Below are 20241 nucleotides of genomic sequence, written 5' to 3' on the forward strand. Positions count from 1 at the left end.
ACATGGGGAATTAGTCATTCCCCAATTGATGAACATCCCCTCAATTTCCAGTTCTTTGCCACTATAAAAAAGCTGCTCTGAATTTTTGGAACATGTGGGAGCTTTCCCATTTTTATGATTTTTTTTCTGGATATAGGCCTAGAATAAGAATTGCTGGATCAAAGAGAATTAGTGTTTTATTGTTCTTTGGGTATAGTTTCATATTGCTCTCCAGAATGGTTGGATCTGTTCACAACTACACCAGCAATGCATCAATGGTCCAATCCTCCCACAACCTCTCCAACATTGATCATTTTCCCTTTTTCTCATCTTAGCCAATCTTATAGGTGTGAGTTGATACCTCAGAGTTCTTTTAATTTGCTTTTTATATGGTTATATATAGCTTTAATTTCTTCATTTGGAAACTTTATAGCCTTTGATCATTTGTCAATTGAGGAATGACTTATTTGATGCAATGGTCCCGGAGTTTTAAAACTCCTCAGGATTTATTATACAGTTCTGTGAAGTTTACAGATTAAAACCTCTTCTCCTGGAGGAACAACAAGCACTTTGAGGACAGGAGTGAATAATTAAAGTTTAGGCATAGTTTAAGAGACAGATGGACAGAGATAGCCAGGTGAACTGAGTGGGCTGAGACTCAAGAGAGTATGCTCACAGTGAGGGGAGTCTAAGCCAGAATTTATAGTCTAGCCTACTCCCTGGACATAGAAGCATCAGGAGAATCTTGGCAAAGATGGAAATTTTATTTTCATATTTTGTATTTAGGAATGTTAAAAAAGAAACAGTATAAGGAGAGGTTTAGAAGAGGGGAAATTTTATGTAGGAGACATGAATATTAGGAATCTACAGAGAAAATGGAAGTCTGGTAATAGCTTCATTTAAGTTCATTTAAGAGTGGTACTATTTTACTTTTCCTGATCCTTTAAGAAAAGTATGTTTTCTATGGCAGAAAATTCTGAGTTGTTGAGTGGGGTTTTGAGTCCTTCTCTTAAAAGAAGAAGGTGGGGAAAAGGTTTTTGATTGGACTGTAGGAAGGAAAAGAGTTTTGAGATAGAATTTGAAACACAATACTAGTTTGTTTTCAGGGTGGAATTTAAATAGCCCTATTGTCTTCAAGAACTCTTACTTTGACCACTCTTTTCTACCAAATTAAAACTTCATTGGTTCATCTCTAAAGCATTCATTGAAAGGGTTCCATGTCAGTCCTTCTGATAACCCATCACAGAACTTCTCTTAATCAATTGATTGGCTCCTAAAATTAGAAAATAAAAAAATTGGACAAAAAATTTCTTTTGAACCCAATGTCTATAAATTTTTTTTTAGATTTTTTCAAGGCAACGGGGTTAAGTGGCTTGCCCAAGGCCACATGGCTAGGTAATTATTAAGTGTCTGAGTTTGGATTTGAACCCAGGTACTCCAGACTCCAAGGCTGGTGCTCTATCCACTGCGCCACCTAACCGCCCCTATAAAATCTTTATAAACATATTTGTTGTTAAAAATAATTTGCCATGATTAAAAAATAACACTGAATAAATAGATTGGCCTAAAATATATAGTTGAAATATAAAACTATGTTAAAACATAAAAATACATAAAGGTTGTTTTGAAGAACATTACTTTGGGGACTCAAGCATCCTAGTGTTGGAATGTTTAAAGAAATAGTGCAATAATAATAAAATGTGTATTACTTTTATGACCCAAAATACCTTAGTTCCATGGGATCCAAGCATCTCAAGAGACCTTGAAGACAGAGTATTCTGGAAACCTAAAGTAACCACAAATAGCAAGTCCCTCTTTTCCCCATTTCCTTACCAGTCCTTACCTTTCTGTTCTTTTCCTTTGTTTTTCTTCTTCTTTTTTTTGATTTAGAATACTATTGGCAAGCACAGCTGCTCACCTGCTTCCCAACTCCAAATGGTTTGAAGTAGCATCAGTATGTACAGATGGCCCAGAGTCAGGTTGTATTGTTGTGGGGGTGGGGAAGGAGGTAAATGTGGTCAGGCTATAGATTTGGTTTTCAAGTTCTTTCTTACCAAAATATTGACTCTTGATTCAATGTGTTATATATTCCAAGATCAAGTTAAAAGGTAGAAAACCTGGATGCTAACCGAAATATATTAACAGTTGGCTCCTCCTTCCCCATGTGTGCAAATGTTAATTTAATCTGAGTTGTCTCTTCACCTCTAAAAAGACTCCAATGTTTTGTAAATCTGGATGTGATTATGGATATATTCCTATCTTAGAATAAATAAGTAGAAAAATCTGGAAGTCCCCTTTAAAGATCAGAGTTACAGAAAAGCAAAACAAAACAAAAACTTCTCACTAGGATCATAAGTACCTCTTTGGAGTTTTCTAAGTGGTTATTTACAAGAGTACATCAATTTCAACCTCTTGCAGTTATATTTCTTGGATGTGTTTTGTACATGGGCTATTCCCAGCTCTTTAATATGCTCATATCATATAATTTTGGAACACACAGGCAATGTCAGTTAAACCTTTTATCAATGCTAGACTCCTCATTTCCGGTATGGTTATAAAAATGGATCAAGATGACAAGGTCAAGGCTCTCTTGTGTGACATCACAATATGGTTCTGTTTATAATTTTTTCCAAGAGGCTTGAGTACCCTGTCTGTGTTGTGACAAAGGAAGCACCTCCATTACAGAGAAAATTATAGGCCACGTTGAAAGCTGTGTTTTATATTATTCTTCAAGCAGACCTAGGTGACGAACTTGTAGTTTCATCACTAATGAAATACCAAGGAAATTACACAGTGTTTCACAGACTCTATTTCAAACACTATCAACTAAAAGGCTCCATTGCATCTACTGCAAAGAAAAAGAGGTAGGGATTATTAACTGTTGTCTACTAGTTTTTACAGTGAAATACCACCATTTTTATAGAAATGCTGAAATCTATGTGCATGTGCATATTCTGTGTACATATATATATATATATACATATAAAAATATCTTATATATTATATAGAGAATGTTGATATCATTTTTGTAGGAAGACAGTGATGCTAAAAATGAAAATATAAAATTTTAGGATTCCATTGACTAAAGAAAGAAATAGACATACTTGACTTAACAACTACCACTCTCAGGGGCACCAAAGATAACTGAACTCCAACTAATTTCCTGTTCCAGATTGTAACTATAATTCTGTGAAGATCTTTGTATGGGGGAAGAAGGGAAAGCCATTCTGCTTTATAATATTCCATATAATTTTATTTTGATTAACAATTATATATTATTTATATGAAATGAACTATCCCCTTGTACTGCCTGGGTTGTAGGAAGAGAATGCTAGGCAATACTGCACAGAACTCAGTGTTCATCATGGGGACAGGTGACTGTCAACCTACATTTTGAGCCCTAGTTTCCTTTCTGAGCTCCAGTCTTGTAATCATCAGCTGATAGCTGGTCATTTCAATCTGTATGGTCTTTAGGTTTTTCAAACTTGATGCATCCAAAATAGAAATTAATACATTTTCCCCCTCTCAATGTGTACTTTTCCAAAATTCCCCTACTTCTGTTGAGGGTAACGCTATCCATCCAGTCATACAGTTCACAGAATCAGAGACATTCTCTTTCTTGGTTCATCTGACCTAAGATATTCAATAAATTATCAAGACTTGTCAATTTTACATTCACAAAATTTCATAAAAATTTGTCTTTTCTTAGTTATTACTCTAGTTCTGGTCCTAACACATTCTAACTGAATTACTGTAGCAGTTATGTTCTTGCCGTAAGCAGCTCTTTTCTGCAATCCATCCTCAATACAAATAACAAAGTAATATTCCTACAGTACAGGTTTAACCATATCCTTTCTATTACTTTAAAGATTAAACAAACTCTTTTAAAAAAGTATATTTAAGACCTTCATGACTTTACTCCAAGCTATCTTCTAGCCTTATAAATAATTCTGTTCTGTCTCTTAAAATACCTGACTCCTTTCAAGATTCAGATCTGTCATCTTCTGCAGGAGGCCTCTGAGTATATCGTGTATATATTTGTGTATATACTGCCTCCTCCATAAGAATGTAAACTCTTAGAGGACAAGAACTATTTTTTAACTTATTTTATGTCTCTAAACATTTAACAAATTCTAGTTCATAAGAATGCTTGTTGAATGTTACATTTAATAATTCTTACTATTCCTCAATATGACATAGCATTTCCTGTTTCTTTGCTTTTGCCCAAGGCTGTTAAGGAAGCCTGCAATAAGCTTCTTCCTTGAATCACTATTTCCCTTCAACATTTAAAATACATACCACATTGAAGTTATTCCTTACTTCTTTTTTTCATTCTCTGCTACTAGCAACTCCTTTGCTAAATTTTATTGTATATATTTTGAATTGGACACATGCATATATCTTATATATATGCAGATATCTTATATGTGTATAGGTATAGACAGAAATATAGATATATATGTATATATATATATATATATATGTATGCATAGACACATACACACATGTTTTTCACTCCAAAGTATATAACCTCTTGGAGAGGGGCTATTTTATTTCTATCTTTGAATCCTCAGCACCTAGTCTTGTGTCTGGCAGATTGTAAGTGCTTATAAATGCTTGTTGATTTATGTATTAAACCAAAATTATACTTATTTTTTCCAGTAACATTGGGATTATTTAAAAACCAAACTTTTAAAAATACTGGTGAATTATATAATCTTTTTAAATCTTTCCCTTTAACTTAGATCTTAACACTTAAATTTTTTAATTCATTGAATCTTAGAATTGGAATATATTTTAGAAGTAATTTACAATTTAGTACCTTTGGCATTCAATAGGGATTAATAATATAGCATGCTTTACAGTCACACATACATATACGAAAACACACTCACAGAATCTAAAGGTAACAAATAAGCTCACAATCAACCAATGCTCTTCAAAATATACATAGAATAAAATGCTCAAGAGAAGAATTTAATATATAGTCATCTCTTCTTAAGAATTATAAAGAGTAGTGGATATAGCTCAATGCACCAAGATCAATATATTTTGGAGGCATTTTCTGGTTTCCTCAGATACTCATGCCTTCCCCTATGAGACTATCTTCTATCTATTCTGTATATAGCATATTTTGTTTGTATCTATTTATTTCAATGTTTATCTTCATTATTATATAATTTCCTTGAAGGCAGGGATTGTTTTTTCCTTTCTTCATATAACTAACATTGAGCAAAGGTTCTGGCATACCTGAAGCACCTAATCAGTCTTTCTTTAGGATTTTGGATCTAGAAACTGAGGAGAAATATTAAGTTTAAAAAAACTTCCATAATTATGAAAAGGGGAAGACAGGAAATGATCAGTTGGGGAGAAAGATCAATTTGATTTTTGAACAGTTATTCACCTTTAAAATAGATTCACTGTAGATAATATCTGGAAAAACTGATGCATCTTAAGGTGTTGTACCAGAGAAAAATGATAGCTCACTGTTTCCCTTTATATATGTTGCCCTGAATCCAATTTGTCATCTGGAGTTGTCAAATAATATGTACTAATATAGGAAATTTGTGGAAAAGACCATGATAAAGATATAAAGATATATATATATATATATATATATATATATATATATATATATATATATATATATAAGAGAGAGAGAGAGAGAGAGAGAGAGAGAGAGAGAGAGAGAGAGAGAGAGATACTATAAAATTGCAGAGGGTTCTCCAATACTACAGGTCAGCAACTTTTCTTTAATTTAAAGAGTTACTTAAGGACTTAAGGTAGTGAGAAATCAGATGACATACCCCAGGTCTCCTAGATAATATATGTCACATGGAGGTCTTTCTGACTCAAAGGTTGACTTTTTATCAAATATACCACATTGTTTTCCTGAAAGAATGACAGAAGTTGAGAATCTGAGAACTGAGATGAGAATGATAGCTTTGAAAAATAATTTTTTTCTAATTGGAATAATTGAGATACTTAATTAGACATTCGATAAAGACATTGATTGGATTCTGGATTCATTAGCTTTTCTTGTTATATTTAATCCATCTGGAAGTCAAGTTCTATACTAGTGTTCATCTAAACAGAATGGATGAGTAACAACAATAATAAAAAGTTAAGAAAGAAAGCTTGATATAAAATAGTGATGAATAAATTAGCAATATAGTAAAAAAAATGATTTTTTCCAAGTCAAGTCCTTTGCTCTCTTTAGAGCCAGGAGTTCTTGGCTGAACTCCCTATTCTACTTATTGCAACATAGCTATTGTTACTTGGTGTTCATCAATGATCAGTAAATGAATAAAGTGTGCCTGTGGTGTGGGTCTGGTTTCTGTTTAATGATTTAACTGATGACTGCTGTCTTAATTAGGGTTTGTTTGCATTACAAAGTAGTGTTTATTGACCACAGCAAGGTGGTAATTTATATTTGTGGGCTTTTTGTTTTGAAATTTGTAAATGCTCTTTAGGTCTGCATTAAATATTTATTTTTTAAAATAAAATATTTCAAAAAATCAGAACTAAATAGATTAATAGTATCATCATCGATACTTTGGTTAATATTGTACAAAGAAAGGTAATAATGGTTCTTTCACCTCTCATACTAAAAATAAAAGACAATAATTTCAACAGATACAAACAATACATTATTTATAATAAAAAATAGACTAATATAATAATGTAATATATGGATGGAAAGATGAAAGTTTTAGTCCAGAAATAGCTGATGACCAAAGATTTTCCAGAAACTTATGGAACTAGATATTGCTAAGTGAGGGTATTATTGACTAAATAATCAATATTAAAGGATTCTATATCTGACCTGTAAAGTGAATTTACTGTGTAATTAAGGTTATGCAATATGGTAGAAAGAGTAGTGTCCTAGGTATCAGTATATATGGGTTTTAATCCTGAATAGCTACATATGCAAGTTTTGGGGGGAAATTATCTAAAGTAGTGTAACATTAACCAATAAAGGTAAAGAGATTTTAGATTGTCTTAATAAAAATGATAATCAAAAACAAAGGATATGATAGTTTCAGTGTACCATGTTAACAAATTGGAAGTAGTTATAAAAACTGAAGTAAAAAATGTGTATGAAGAAAAAACAAGAGAATTATCACGGGCTATACAGAAGCACACACACATATTACATATAAATAGAGACATTTTTTTTGTCCTTCACTTTTAAAGATGATGAATAACATTATGGGGTGATGTCTTAACTTGTAAGCTAATTAAATTGAAGTGAGGCAGCAGCTTCATTCTGTTCCAGTGGAAAGACAAGTCAGGACAAAAGGCAATTATGGGGATGCTGTGGATGACCTTGGCATCTTCAAAGTCTGACCAAACTTACACATTCCACACTGTCTGCTTCGAGTGCCTTCATGGCCATTGAATCAAATTGTTATGATCCACCTACTTCACAAGGGAATGCTTTTACATGCTTGCGTAAGACATCCTCCTAACTCACTATCAAGTCTGAGGCTCATTAGTTACTTTTAACCTGGTTTAGGCTGTCTGCCAAGACTGTTTACTGTGGTGTGGCCAATTGCACATGCTACATCTTCTTGGAGCCACAGGTGAGATCTGGGTGGCAGATGGTCACCAAAGGTAGATAAGCAGGCCTGAAAATGGCTTGGAAACTTTTAAAACAGAGATTCTAGGTCTGATGGGACATTCCATTCATAGAGATACAAGTGTACATATAAATATAAATAATATATGGATTAGCTTTAAATATAAATGACAAATAAGCCAAAAACCAACTTGACTAAAATTTAATTTAAATTTTAACAATTTAATTTAATTTAATTTAATTTAAATTTAACAATTTAAACTACTTGATATCAAGAAAACTAGGAAATAAGTAAAATAGAAGTTTTCTTAATTTATAAATTGGAATGATTGCACTAAATGGCTTCCTGAGGTCAGTTCCAACTCTACATCTGTGAGATTATGAGTTAGAAATAATAGTTTAAAAATGATACTACTATTTCCTAAGGAGTCTTAACCAATGTAAATAACTCACTAAAAGGAGAAAATAAAAGGAAGCTAAAAACTATTTCAGCCAGTTAATGCATGATCTCCTTGCCAAGCAAAGAAATATGGTAGCTAAGGGCAACACCAGTATGGAACATCAATTCAATATTATGGAAGAAGAAGATGGAAGATTATGAGAAGGATTGCTTCATAAAACTGTACAAAGCAGTGAAAGGGAAAAATAAATTTATAGAAAGCTTGGGAAAAGACCCAATTAAGCCAGATCACCCCAAAGGGATTTAAGGATGAAAATGGAAGGAGTTCAGTGAATAGTCAAAAAGTGGAAATGATCTATCAAAATATTTGTAACAATTATTTTTCTCTATCAGACCCAGTGCCACTGCATTTGGACTCTAACATTACAGTCTTTTTCATACAGTATATTGTCTGAAAGCGAAATGGTACTAAATAAAAGATGGGAAGAACACTTGGATTAGACTAAGGAAACACAGAAGAGGTCCATTCTTAAGGTATGAATCTGTTTTAATGGTGCTGAATATTTGCTTCTTGGAGAATCTGAAAGAGTCAGGATATTAATTTTCTTTTGGGGGGAAAGCACAAATCTTTATCATTATTTTTTTAAAATGAGCTGTAAATGAAGCACATGAGGGCAGGAGGAAGTAGATAAAGAGCATCTTTAATTTACACTAAAATAAAAAATTAGATGAAAACCCACAAATATAATCCATTATTTCTATACAGGTATCTTAGATCTAAGTTTTTATCTTAACAGTCAAATACTATTAAACATAGAAAGAGACTCAGATATCCTTTAGTATAAATTATTCACTGCAAAGATGAACAAAACAGGATGGAGAGCTTTTGCAATCTATTCAGTGTCATATAATAATAAACATAACAAGAACTATCACTGCTGTTTCCTTAGTCCCTACCTTTTCTGTTCTATTACTTCTGTCCTACAATATTTTCCATTTGTTAACTTTATAATGGCTAGATGTCAACATCTTTATTTATTTATCTGTGAGGTTATTTTTTATTTTGTAAACAAAATATTTTAGATTGTAATACCCTTGAAGACAAGAATTTTATCTCATTCATCCCTGTAGTACTTATAGTATCTCATACAGTGACCTGACCCTATTAAATACTCAATACATGTTTATTAAATTGAATTGCATTGTAAGTGCCTCAGAGGCATGGAGTTCATCTTTCAGACTGATGAATATAATATGCTACCCAGCCCCAGAAATAAACACATATGCATGTACATGTACACACACACACACACACAGAAACATGGACTAATTTGATTATTATAGAAAAAAGGCAGTATATGCAAATTATAACATATTAGACCTGTACAGGTTTTTTGTTATAATTTAGTCTAAGTTTTCATTTATTTTCAAAATGAAGAGACTAAAGCCCATACAGGTCAAGTGACTCAGTTCTCTTAATTCTCCTTCCTCTACACCATACTGCATCTTGTATATCTTATTTTCACAATAAATGAATGAAAATGCAATTATATAGACAATACAAATGGAAGAACTGAATGTAATAAAGAAGGAGCATCTGGAGTTTTACCTGGTTGGCTTCATTTCATTCCTTGAGGGTGTGCATGCTCTCTTTGCTGGTGAGAGGACATACATATACACTTCTCAACTGCTGATTAGAATTCTAATCCCTTAAAGACACTAATCAGATATTCCCTTTCTTTCTCTTCTTTTCCTGTTTCCTTTTTTCCTTTTAATTCTTTCCCTTTTCCTCCTTTCTTTTGTTCTTCTTTCCTTTCCCTTTAACATCTTTCTGGATAACAAAAATATTATTTATTTTAGGTAGCATTTATTTTTACCAATTAAGCAAATAGTAAAAATTTCTAGAAATAAAATGATGGCAAATTATGCTATCAGCAAAATATGTCAAATTATGCTGATGGTGTCAACTACTACATCCTCCCATCTTTGCCTCTAGTAGGATGGTCAAAATTTAATTCTCATAATTATTTAAAATTACTTCTCTGCCAATATTTTGAACTTTGTAATTTCTCTTCTCTAGTAGTATAATTAATTTTTCAACTCTTTTACTCCTCCAAAAACTTTTTCCTTACCCTCCAATCTTTTCTCCTTCTTCTGCCAGTTCACCACCGCTATTTTAATGAATTTACTTGCCGTCTTATTCATAGTTAACAATTAAAAATACACATACCTCCAACCTTCAATATAATTTTTTTCTAACTTTGATAATTCTCAACCATGAATAATTCCTATAATTTGACTTTTTCTCTCTCATTTCAAGGTTGCATAGAACTTCTAACAAAAGTTAGCAATCTATTATAAGTAGGTTCTCTGCAAGCTGTTATTGGTCAATCTATCAATCTATCAACATAAATATCCACATATGCGTATAAGCATACACATTTAAACATATATATATATATATATATATATATATATAAATAGACATGTAATCTTATATTTTTCTGAAGTTCTGAAATCCTATCCTTTTTATTTGAAATAATTTAAAAAAGTTGTTTTTCTTGTACTAGTGCCTATTAGCTAAAGAGAAGCAGTGTTATTATTTTTGTTATTCCACTGTTCACACTGTCTTTCCATCTCCACTGGTTCCATTTTGCCATGACTAAAGAAGTTAAGAGTAGTAGCAGCAGTTACCATTACCACCACTGCCACCATGATGAGGTCTTTCCCATACTGTGTGGAAAAAGCCCTAGCTAGTTACCAGTACATTTTCCCTTAACTTGAATTCATTGTCCAAATTCTAGAAAAATTAAACTAGATGTGCCGCCTCCATTTTCTCACTGCCTACTTATTTTTCAAGTCCCTGTGTTTACATTTTGCTTTCCAAAACCCTTCTGAAACTCTTTTCTTTACCCAACTTGTTTTTTTTCTTAATACTCAATCACTGACAATGACAAAACCTCAAGACAAATTTTGAACTCTCCTTTCTATAAAATTCTCCAAAAACAATAACAGCAGCAACCTCCAGTAATGAAAGAAAGAAAAGGAAATTAAATACTTTTGTTCTTTTCTCCATTCCTTTTCTTTCCTTTTGATTCTTCCTTTTGTCTCTGTCCCCAACTTTCCTTTCTCTCTCTCTCCCTCCCCTCCCCTCCCCTTCCTCCTCTCCTCTCCTCTCCTCTCCTCTCCTCTCCTCTCCTCTCCTCTCCTCTCCTCTCCTCTCCTCTCCTCTCCTCTCCTCTCCTCTCCTCTCCTCTCTCCCCTCTCCTCTCCCCTCCCCTCCCCTCTCCTCCCCTCCCCTCCCCTCCCCTCCCCTCTCCTCCCCTCCCCTCCCCTCCCCTCCCCTCTCCTCCCCTCCCCTCTCCTCTCCTCCCCTCTCCTCTCCTCTCCTCTCCTCTCCTCTCCTCTCCTCTCCTCTCCTCTCCTCTCCTCTCCTCTCCTCTCCTCTCCTCTCCTCTCCTCTCCTCTCCTCTCCTCTCCTCTCCTGTTTTTTCCTTTTTTCCTTTTTGTAACTTCTGAGAATAACTTCTGAGAAGACTAAATAGTTGTATGGGGGAGAAAAATGTATTTGGAGCCATACCACCATCTATTTCATGAATCTTTAAAGGAGAGGGCAGTTTGGTGGCACAATGGATAGAGGACAATCCCTGAAGTCAAGACAACATGAGTTCAAGTCTAATCTCAGACACTTCATATTGACTTGGCATTGCTTTTAAAAAATAAAGTAGATATTATATTTTATATAATGGGTCCTTCATTCCTTTTTCGGGTCATTTTGTAGTAATTTCCAAGCAATATAAACACTTGAGTTGAATGGGATGATGAGAATTTCCCCCTTTTGCTCCCCATTGCTCTCCATTGTTCCCCATTGGGTATTGTCATATTATTCTTCAAAATTATCTACCAACTTCTGGTTTCATTAACAGTTTATTAAAGATGTTCCCCAAAGTTATATCAACATTAAAATTTTCATTTTTTAAAAAAAATTACCATAACAAGGTGTATAAAGTTGTATTTTAATGGAATCTTTGTATATTATTGAGAAATTCAGGAATCCTTTCACTTTACAAAATTTTGTTTATTTCTTCATAAATTGTTCATTTCCTTTGCCATTTATTTCTTTAGATATTGTGTTATTAGTTTTGCAGATAGTCATCACTAGGCTACAGATTCTGATTATTGGATATTAATTAATATATATGTTTCTATATTAAACAAATAATTTAACTATTTTTAAAAGTTTAATCATAAAACACTTCAATTTTTGCTTTGTACTTTAATTTCTGCATCACTTTTGTTTTCATTATCACTTTATATCACTTTGGTTTTCATGAATTTCTTCTATTTGTTTGACTGATAAAAATCCTCTTCTTCATAGTCAACCAAAATATAGTATTACTTTTTCATCAATATTAAAATTGTTCTTATGTTTACATCACAATGGAGTTAAGTGACTTCCCCAAGCCAAGTAAATATTAAGTGTCTGAGATCAGATTTGAATTCAGGTCCACCTGACTTCAGGGCTGGCCCTCTATCCACTGTGCCACCTAACTGCCCTCTCCTTTAGAGATTCTGGAAATAGATGGTGTAAGGAATGGATCCAAACATATTTTTCCCCCCATACAACTATTTAGGCTTCTCAGAAGTTATACTTTAAAGAAAGGTTTATCAGCTGTTACTTGTTACAAAAGTTGGTTTCTGCTTATGGGTCCTCAGTTCAGTATCATTGTTCTTATTTTCCTACTGTTTCTCCTCTGGGAAACAGAATTGATTGACTTTAGATTATATTTTCAAATTTGGAAGTACTAGTTACATTTCACAAGATTTTGTTTTTTTCTCCTTCTTGATAATTTTGTCCATCTTTTTTCATTGAAACTTTACCCAATTCCAGAAAAATCTATTGTTATTTTGAGTTTTCTTGGTTAAATAGGATTATTGAGAGTGGAATTCAATGCATTCACCATACATACATACATACATATACACATACACATACATATGAATTAGTATATATATATAAAATTGATATACATATAGGTATACACCAATGTGTATTTAAATGGCTGCACATTTTAATATGTATATGCATATTTGTTCTTTCATTCAGTCATGTATGAGTTCATGGGTTTATTTTCTTGGGGGGTGCAGGGGACAAAGATTAGGATAGAATAGGGAGGATGGTTTACATTTTACACTTTATAGTTTACAGTTTACAGTTATAGAGAAGGTGGGAGAGTAAGATAATGGGCTGAGGTATGAGGGGATTTAAGGGGTTTTGGACATTCTAAGTTTAAGATGTCTAATGCATCTATTTTTGAGATTTCTAAAAGGCAGTTGGAGATGTAAGACTGGTGATCAGCAAAAAACTTGAGGCAGGATAGGAAGATGTAAGTATAGAGATGGTAATTAAATTCATGGGAGCTATGAGATCATTGAGTGATGTTAATATAGAGGGAAAAGAAATGATCCAGGTCAGAGAAACATGGGGTACCTATGTTAAAAGGGAAGAGGCTCCATCAAAAAGACAAGAAAAAAAGCAGTCAGAGGAGAACCAGGATAAAGTATGTTCCAAAATCCTAGAGAGAAGAAAAAAAGTAGTTGTGCATAATCCCACAATATAATTAATTTTGAGCTTCCCCAAATCTGTATTCTTCTATCTTTACAGATAGTGAATTCTTTTCTCACAAGCCTGGCTTGTGCTCATGACATTATGGGAGCTGAGTAATTCCCTATTCTCTTTATTGTTCATGCTTTCTAGATAAGTTTTTTTGTGTCTTTGCCACTTCTCCACTACAAAATGTAGATTCCTTGCCCTGCACCATTTTTGTTCAGTATGGACCTATAATTTCATTGATGTAGTAATCTGTGAGGGAAAATATTCTTTTCACCACGAGAGATGACTAGTTGACAATTAAAGTGATTTGTTCATGGTCTCACAGCTAGTAAGGGTCAGAGGTGGGATATGATGTCAGATTTGTCTCTATGACCAGTCATCACTTGCTTGACTTTTGCCTTACACATAGTAGGTACTTAAAACATTTTTCTTGGATTGAATTGCTGTTAATCTGAATTCTTCCAGAGATAGGTGACTCTTCTCTGAGAACATCTTTTTGTGTTGCTTCATTTAGTTGCATTAATAGATCGTTGCTCAACCAAATGAAATACCTGACACATTAGTCCTTACAGCTCAGAAATAGGCTCTTAAAACATTTTTGGCAGACTATTGTTCTTAAAAACTTTACCATCTCTTGTCAAAATAAATCAAACCATGCTAATCTCCAAAAGCACTTAATGTGGAATCATTTTATATACCAGATTACTTTGTTGCCTTTCTCTTGAATGAGAGGGAGAAAAATGACTTAAATATCAAAAGAGGGAATTGCTCCCTTTTATTACAATCATTTTCTCTTCTACCAGAGATAATTAAATAACTTAAAAGGCAAGAGTGAGAGAGGCAAAAAGAGAAAGGGATTTTAAAGGCCAGAAGTTAATGATTGCTTCAGAAATTCATCAGTTAAAGACACATTATCAATAAAACTTCAACTTGCATTTTATATTATTATGACTAGTAAGATGACCCATAAATGATCCTAAATGTGCAAAGAGACTTTCCTCAGGAAGGACTGAGTCTTCAATACAGATATATATATATTTTTAATAAGTGAACATTTCTTTTTTTTTTAATAAGTGAACCTTTCTCTTAGGGGCATTGGTATTAACCCATTGATTTTTTTTTGCCTTTAAGAAAAAATCAGCGTGTCTTTGAAGAAGTCATGGTGGACAAAATAAGAAATGAGTGAAAAGTATTGTAGATTTGAAAAGGCAGATTCATTAAAAAAGAGTAAAGGGGGAAAATCCTTTTTTTTTTTTTTTTTTTTTTTTTAGGTTTTAGCAAGGCAAATGGGGATAAGTGGCTTGCCCAAGGCCACACAGCTATGTAATTATTAAGTATCTGAGGTCAGATTTGAACTCAGGTACTCCAGACTCCAGGGCCAGCGCTCCATCCACTGTGCCACCTAGCCTCCCTGGAAAAAAAAAAAAAAAAACTTTTGAAAAATTTCCAACACAATACATAGGTATTATAAATATGATGGTGTGCCAGACAGGTTTGGGTAGTTCTCACCAACAAACAAATATGGTGGCTTTTGCACCCAAGATCTTAAATTAAAAACACACACATGTTCAGTGCAAACACACACACAGAGGAAAAATAAGCAAGAAAATTCTTTCCGATAGCCAGTTTCATGAATACAACTGCTCCCCTGTACTAGAAGCTATTGCAAGCCAAATAAAATATCACTGCTCTACTAGGAAATAAATGGCTAGGCAAACATTAAGTGCAATGAATCTGAAGCTGATGAATATAAGAACTTCTCCATGAAGTCCCCTGTGTCAAAACTTATTATAGAGGCTTTTTTGTAGTTTAGGACATTCCTAAGACCAGTTGTTCAGTGTTATGTAAATGACAAATGACTAGAAAAAAAATTGGCACAGGTATGTGAGGCAATTGGTCCATAATGAAAGGCTCAAAATAGGTTTGATTAATATCAGAAAAGTTGCTTCTTCTTGGGAAAAATAACATGTTTGTAGCTTCTACTGAATTTGAATATTATTTTATTAAGTAGCATAAATTCTAATAGACACAGTCTTTAAAAATAACAGCATGTTGATTCAAAACACCTTTTTTTACTTATTTCTCCATGGGATTGGATTGAGTTTCATGTCCAGTTACAGATAAATGGTTGAGAATTTTTTGGCAAAGCAAATCAACACTAAATGAAATTGGTATATTTATCTCTTTCCATCACTATGGCTTGTTACAATTGACTCTACAAAGTTTGGGGCAGTGGGATAAAAAGTTAGGAAGAGTTTCCTCTCCTCTCTTTAGCCTCTTAAAATTTCAATTCATTCATCTTTCAGAGGAGTAGGTAAGAAAATGAAAAGGTAAGAATTGGAATTAAAAAATATTCCAAAATTCGATAGAAGATTCCACTTTTTGTAAGCCACAAAATTAACATTGTTTTCATATTTCTGTCAGAAATCTTTAGAGTGTGAAATTAAAAACAGAGATATCTTTTAACAAGTGTAATATTTTACCACAGACAAAAGAACTAGTGAACCTATGAGTAAAGGAAGAAAACTTTCACTAGAATTTTTTAGTTTAAATGTAGTGTTTGTGTGTGTGTGTTTGTGTGCAACAGTACTTTTCAAATGACAGACTCAACTTGCGAATGTAAAGTTTTCCAACACAGCGTCTTGTTTCAGAATCCCTGGAAGCCTTTCCCTTGAATATTTCTCATTGATTACAATTAAGTGTAAAAATTATCTCCAAATCCACAGAAGAAGAATTAACTTCCATAATTCCGGTACCTTTGGGAGGTTCTCTGTGAAGAAAGAGCCCAAAGTTTGGATAAGAAAAGGTTTTGTAATGGGATGAATTTTCAATTTCTCTATGTTCTAGCTTATACTATTAATCCAAATTGATAACAGATAACTATGACATATGAAAGACTTTTTAAACAAATGTGATATAATTTTCATATAAAATGTATTGTTCTTGAACACAGTTACCTTGTGAGGCCAATAGCTAACATGCTTTTGTTGTTTTCTCAATTAGTTATATTATGTGATATCATTTTTATATTTCCACTACAGTGTTTTAGTATCTTCTTCTCCAGCTTATTTTTTAAATAAGAAATTGAGGCAAAAGGGTTAAGAGATTTGCTCCAGACCACACAGTGAGTGCTGTTGTCAGATTTGCATTCAGGTTCCTTTGACTCCAGGGTAGGCATTCTCACCCTTGTGCCACCGATATAGATAATGATATATTACTATTCAAAATATTTGCATAATCCTTCTTAATATTCTATCAGTCCATCAACAAAATTTTATTATTTAAGTTTGTTTTTTATTATTATATTTTATTTTAAATAAGAATTTATTGAGAAATTTAGTAGCAGGCACTATAATTTTACATATAAAAATATATAAAAATATATAAAAATATCTATGTGTATCTGATCTCAGTGGAAAGAAAGACATGAAGATTAAGGAAGACTGGGAAAGGCTTCTTATAAAACATGGAACTTCAGAAGGAGGAGATAAAGTGAAAAGCATTCTAGGTATGGAAGAGAGTAAATATATTCAAATTGGAAAAATGGATTGGCATAAATGAGGAATAGCAAAAAAAAAAAAAGCCCTGTGTAACTGAATCAGAGTAGTTGGAGGAAAGTAAGATGTAGAAAGTCTAAAAAGATGGAAATGGACCAGATCATGGAAGGCTTTAAAAAGTCAAAATAAGGATATCATATATAATCTCCAAGGCAATAGGTAACCACTGGATTTTGTTGAGTGAGGGTGGTGTTGATATAGTGAGATCTGTGCTGAGGAAATTTCAGTTTTACAATGAAGTTGAAGATGGGTTAAAATAGAGACTAGAGATAGGGAAACCTACTAGCTGGCCATTGCAATAATACAATTGTGAAATGTTGAGGGTTGCATTAGGCTGGTTGTAGTGTCAATGGGAGAAGCACATATTACAAAAGTAGAAGGGACAATATTTGACATCTCAATGGATATGAGGGAGTGAGGTAGAGTGAGGAGTCAAGATTGATACCTAAGTTGTGTGAGCCTTGAGGCTTGGGAGAATGGAATAGTAATATGGAAATTAGGAAGGGGGGGCAAGTTTTGAGGAAGGACAATGAACAATGAATTTGTCTTTAGATATGCTCAATATTCAATGTCCATAGGAGAATTTGAATTGTCAAATAGACAACCAAAAATGTGAAACCTGGAGGTTGGGAGAGAATCTAGGACTGGACAATAAGATCCAAAAGTCATCTACACAAATCTGATAATTGAATAAATGGGAGATGATAAGATCAAAGAAGGAGGCAAAAAGTAAGAAGGACAATGTTTGTGAGTTAAATAAGACCAATCTCATAAATTGATTTTAAAATAAAAATTTGTTAGCACATTTCATACCGTCATAATAACATTTTTTGGAAGCATCCCTTTCCCAACCTCTGACCAGAAGTCTCTCTAAGTATTCAGAGAAAAACAGTTAATCAAAAACATCTGATACAGTGGCTGTGTCTGACAATTCACATGGCATTCTGTCCAAGTTGTCCCCTGCTTTTCAACCAAGAGTGGGTAAGGATGTTTTATTATTGTTCACTAGTACCATTTTTGGTTTTTCAATTATTCAGAACTTGGCTTCATTTTGGTGAACTTTAAATTTATATTGTTATAGTTAATAATTAAGTTATTCCACTGGTTCTACTTACCTCACTCAGCATCAATTCATGTCAAACAGATGATTTCTGAAAGTCTATAGATTTCATTTTAAGTACATAATAATACTTCATTATCTTTATTAGATCCCTTATAATTTGACTATTCCTCAGTGGATCTGCATAAATTTTGTTTCCAGTTATTTACTACCACAAAAGCACTCCTTTGAGTTATTTTACTATATTTCTTCATTATACTTTACTTTGGAGAGAAAACTCATTAAATAATTAAATGAAATAGAAAAGTCTAAATCAAGAGGTGATGGTTCAGAACCATTATGGAAGGATTCCAGAATTTATTGGGCTTTCTTTTTTGTATATCCTTCTAATCGATAGTCACAGAAGTATAGTCTAAAATCTGAACTTCCATTTTTTTTGTCTTTGTTTTCCTAACAACATAACCCCAAGAGGAATATTATTAGGTTAAATACATGATCAGTTAATGCATTTATTCTTACAACAATCCACTTCATATGTAGAATGGTTTGACTGGTTCGTAGAACTACCTACATTAGTGTGCCTACCAGTAGGACATTCAACTTCGTTCTAGTCTTGACTTTGTCATCTTTGTTAATTTTTAGGGCAAGAAGTGAAACATCATAATTGGTTTAATTTTTTTTCTTATTAATAATTATATCTGGTATATTTTCTTCTGGTTATTTGTACATGAAATTATTTTGGAAATATTTCGTCAGTTCACTGAATAGCTTGAATATCAGACTAATACAAGGCATGCTATAGGGAAAATATTTCTTACTACTTATTCTTTTTTTTTTTTTTTTTTTTTTTTTTAGTTTTTGCAAAGCAATGTCTTTCCCAAGGCCATAGAGCTAGGTAATTGTTAAGTGTCTGAGGCCGGATTTGGACTCGGTACTCCTGAGTCCAGGGCTGGTGCTCTATCCAATGCACCACCTAGCCGCCCCTACTTATTAATTTCTTTCCTTGTTCTGTCTGTAGATTTTGTTTGGGCAAAATTGGTTAAATTTGATGCAATTAAAAATTTTTCTTTTGGTTTATATTTACCTTTATTTTTTGTTTTATTGAGGACTTTTCCCCTCTAGTTTTATTTTTGAAGTATACTCACCTTTTTTCTCCTCTAACTTGGTTAATTTTGTTTCAGTCTTACATTCTATAACTATTTGACATTTTTGTGGTAAATGGTATAAATGCTGGTCTAAACCAAATATATTGAAAACTGATTTCAAGTTTTCTCAGAAGTTCTTATAAAGTAGGATGTCTTTCTCTCATTAATTTATATGGTTTTTCTCAAATTTTGAGCTCCTGTTTTCAACTGTTCCTGTTTTTTCCATTTCTTTTTGGGTGCCTGATATATTTCTTTATTTTTAAAAATAATTATCAAATATTTTAATGACTATTGCTTAAAATTTTTCAATACAGATCATTCATTCACATACATTAAAAACTACAACATATGCAGTTCTGTGACCACAATATTTAAAACACCTGTGAGAATCATCTTGTTCCAGTCTTCAAAACCCTCTGACTAGTCAAACAATTTCTTCTATTTTATCTAACCCAAGCCCAAACTCAAGTGGTTATGTTTTTTTTTTCTTTCAGAGCAATCCTTTCTGCTAGTAGCATAGGCTCAATGACTCTCAAAGAAACCCTGACACAGCTCCATTGGCAGTCTGGATTTGAAGTTCCATCCCTTCCCTGAGAAGATCATCTTCACCTCTGATCTTATTTTTACTCTTGAAACATTCAATCCATGTTCCATATACTTTTCATGCTCAAAAATTGAATAGCATTTATATTAAAATCTGATCCTAAGAGAAGTAAGAAGTCTGACAATTATGATTTTTGTCTCTAGCCCAGTTACCACACACCTTTAGCACACCTAATGATATAAGGCCATGTTCCTTTGCTTGACCAGTCCACTAAACTCCTTTTTCTTTTTGTGAGACAAAGTTTGAAATCTAGACCTGGTGTCCCTTTGTTAAGAATAAATTAAGATGCCCATTGTCAGG

The 20241-nt window shown here is 33.1% G+C and overlaps 2 long non-coding RNA genes across 2 annotated transcripts in view; one reads left to right on the top strand and one right to left on the bottom strand.

Moving 5' to 3' along the window:
* The window catches only part of LOC141491344 (uncharacterized), a 149052-nt gene extending 146113 nt beyond the window's left edge, over positions 1-2939 (bottom strand). Inside the window, exon 1 of the long non-coding RNA XR_012469569.1 lies at positions 1823-2939. This is a non-coding gene — a long non-coding RNA (uncharacterized LOC141491344). The remainder of the gene's footprint in view (positions 1-1822) is intronic.
* On the top strand, positions 2641-20039 carry LOC141491343 (uncharacterized). Its single transcript, XR_012469567.1, has 3 exons — positions 2641-2843; positions 8405-8495; positions 19832-20039. It is a non-coding gene; the product is annotated as an uncharacterized LOC141491343 (long non-coding RNA).
* The last annotated feature ends 202 nt before the right edge of the window (positions 20040-20241 follow it).

Source organism: Macrotis lagotis, chromosome 6 (assembly GCF_037893015.1).
Source record: "Macrotis lagotis isolate mMagLag1 chromosome 6, bilby.v1.9.chrom.fasta, whole genome shotgun sequence".
Lineage (NCBI taxonomy): Eukaryota > Metazoa > Chordata > Mammalia > Peramelemorphia > Peramelidae > Macrotis > Macrotis lagotis.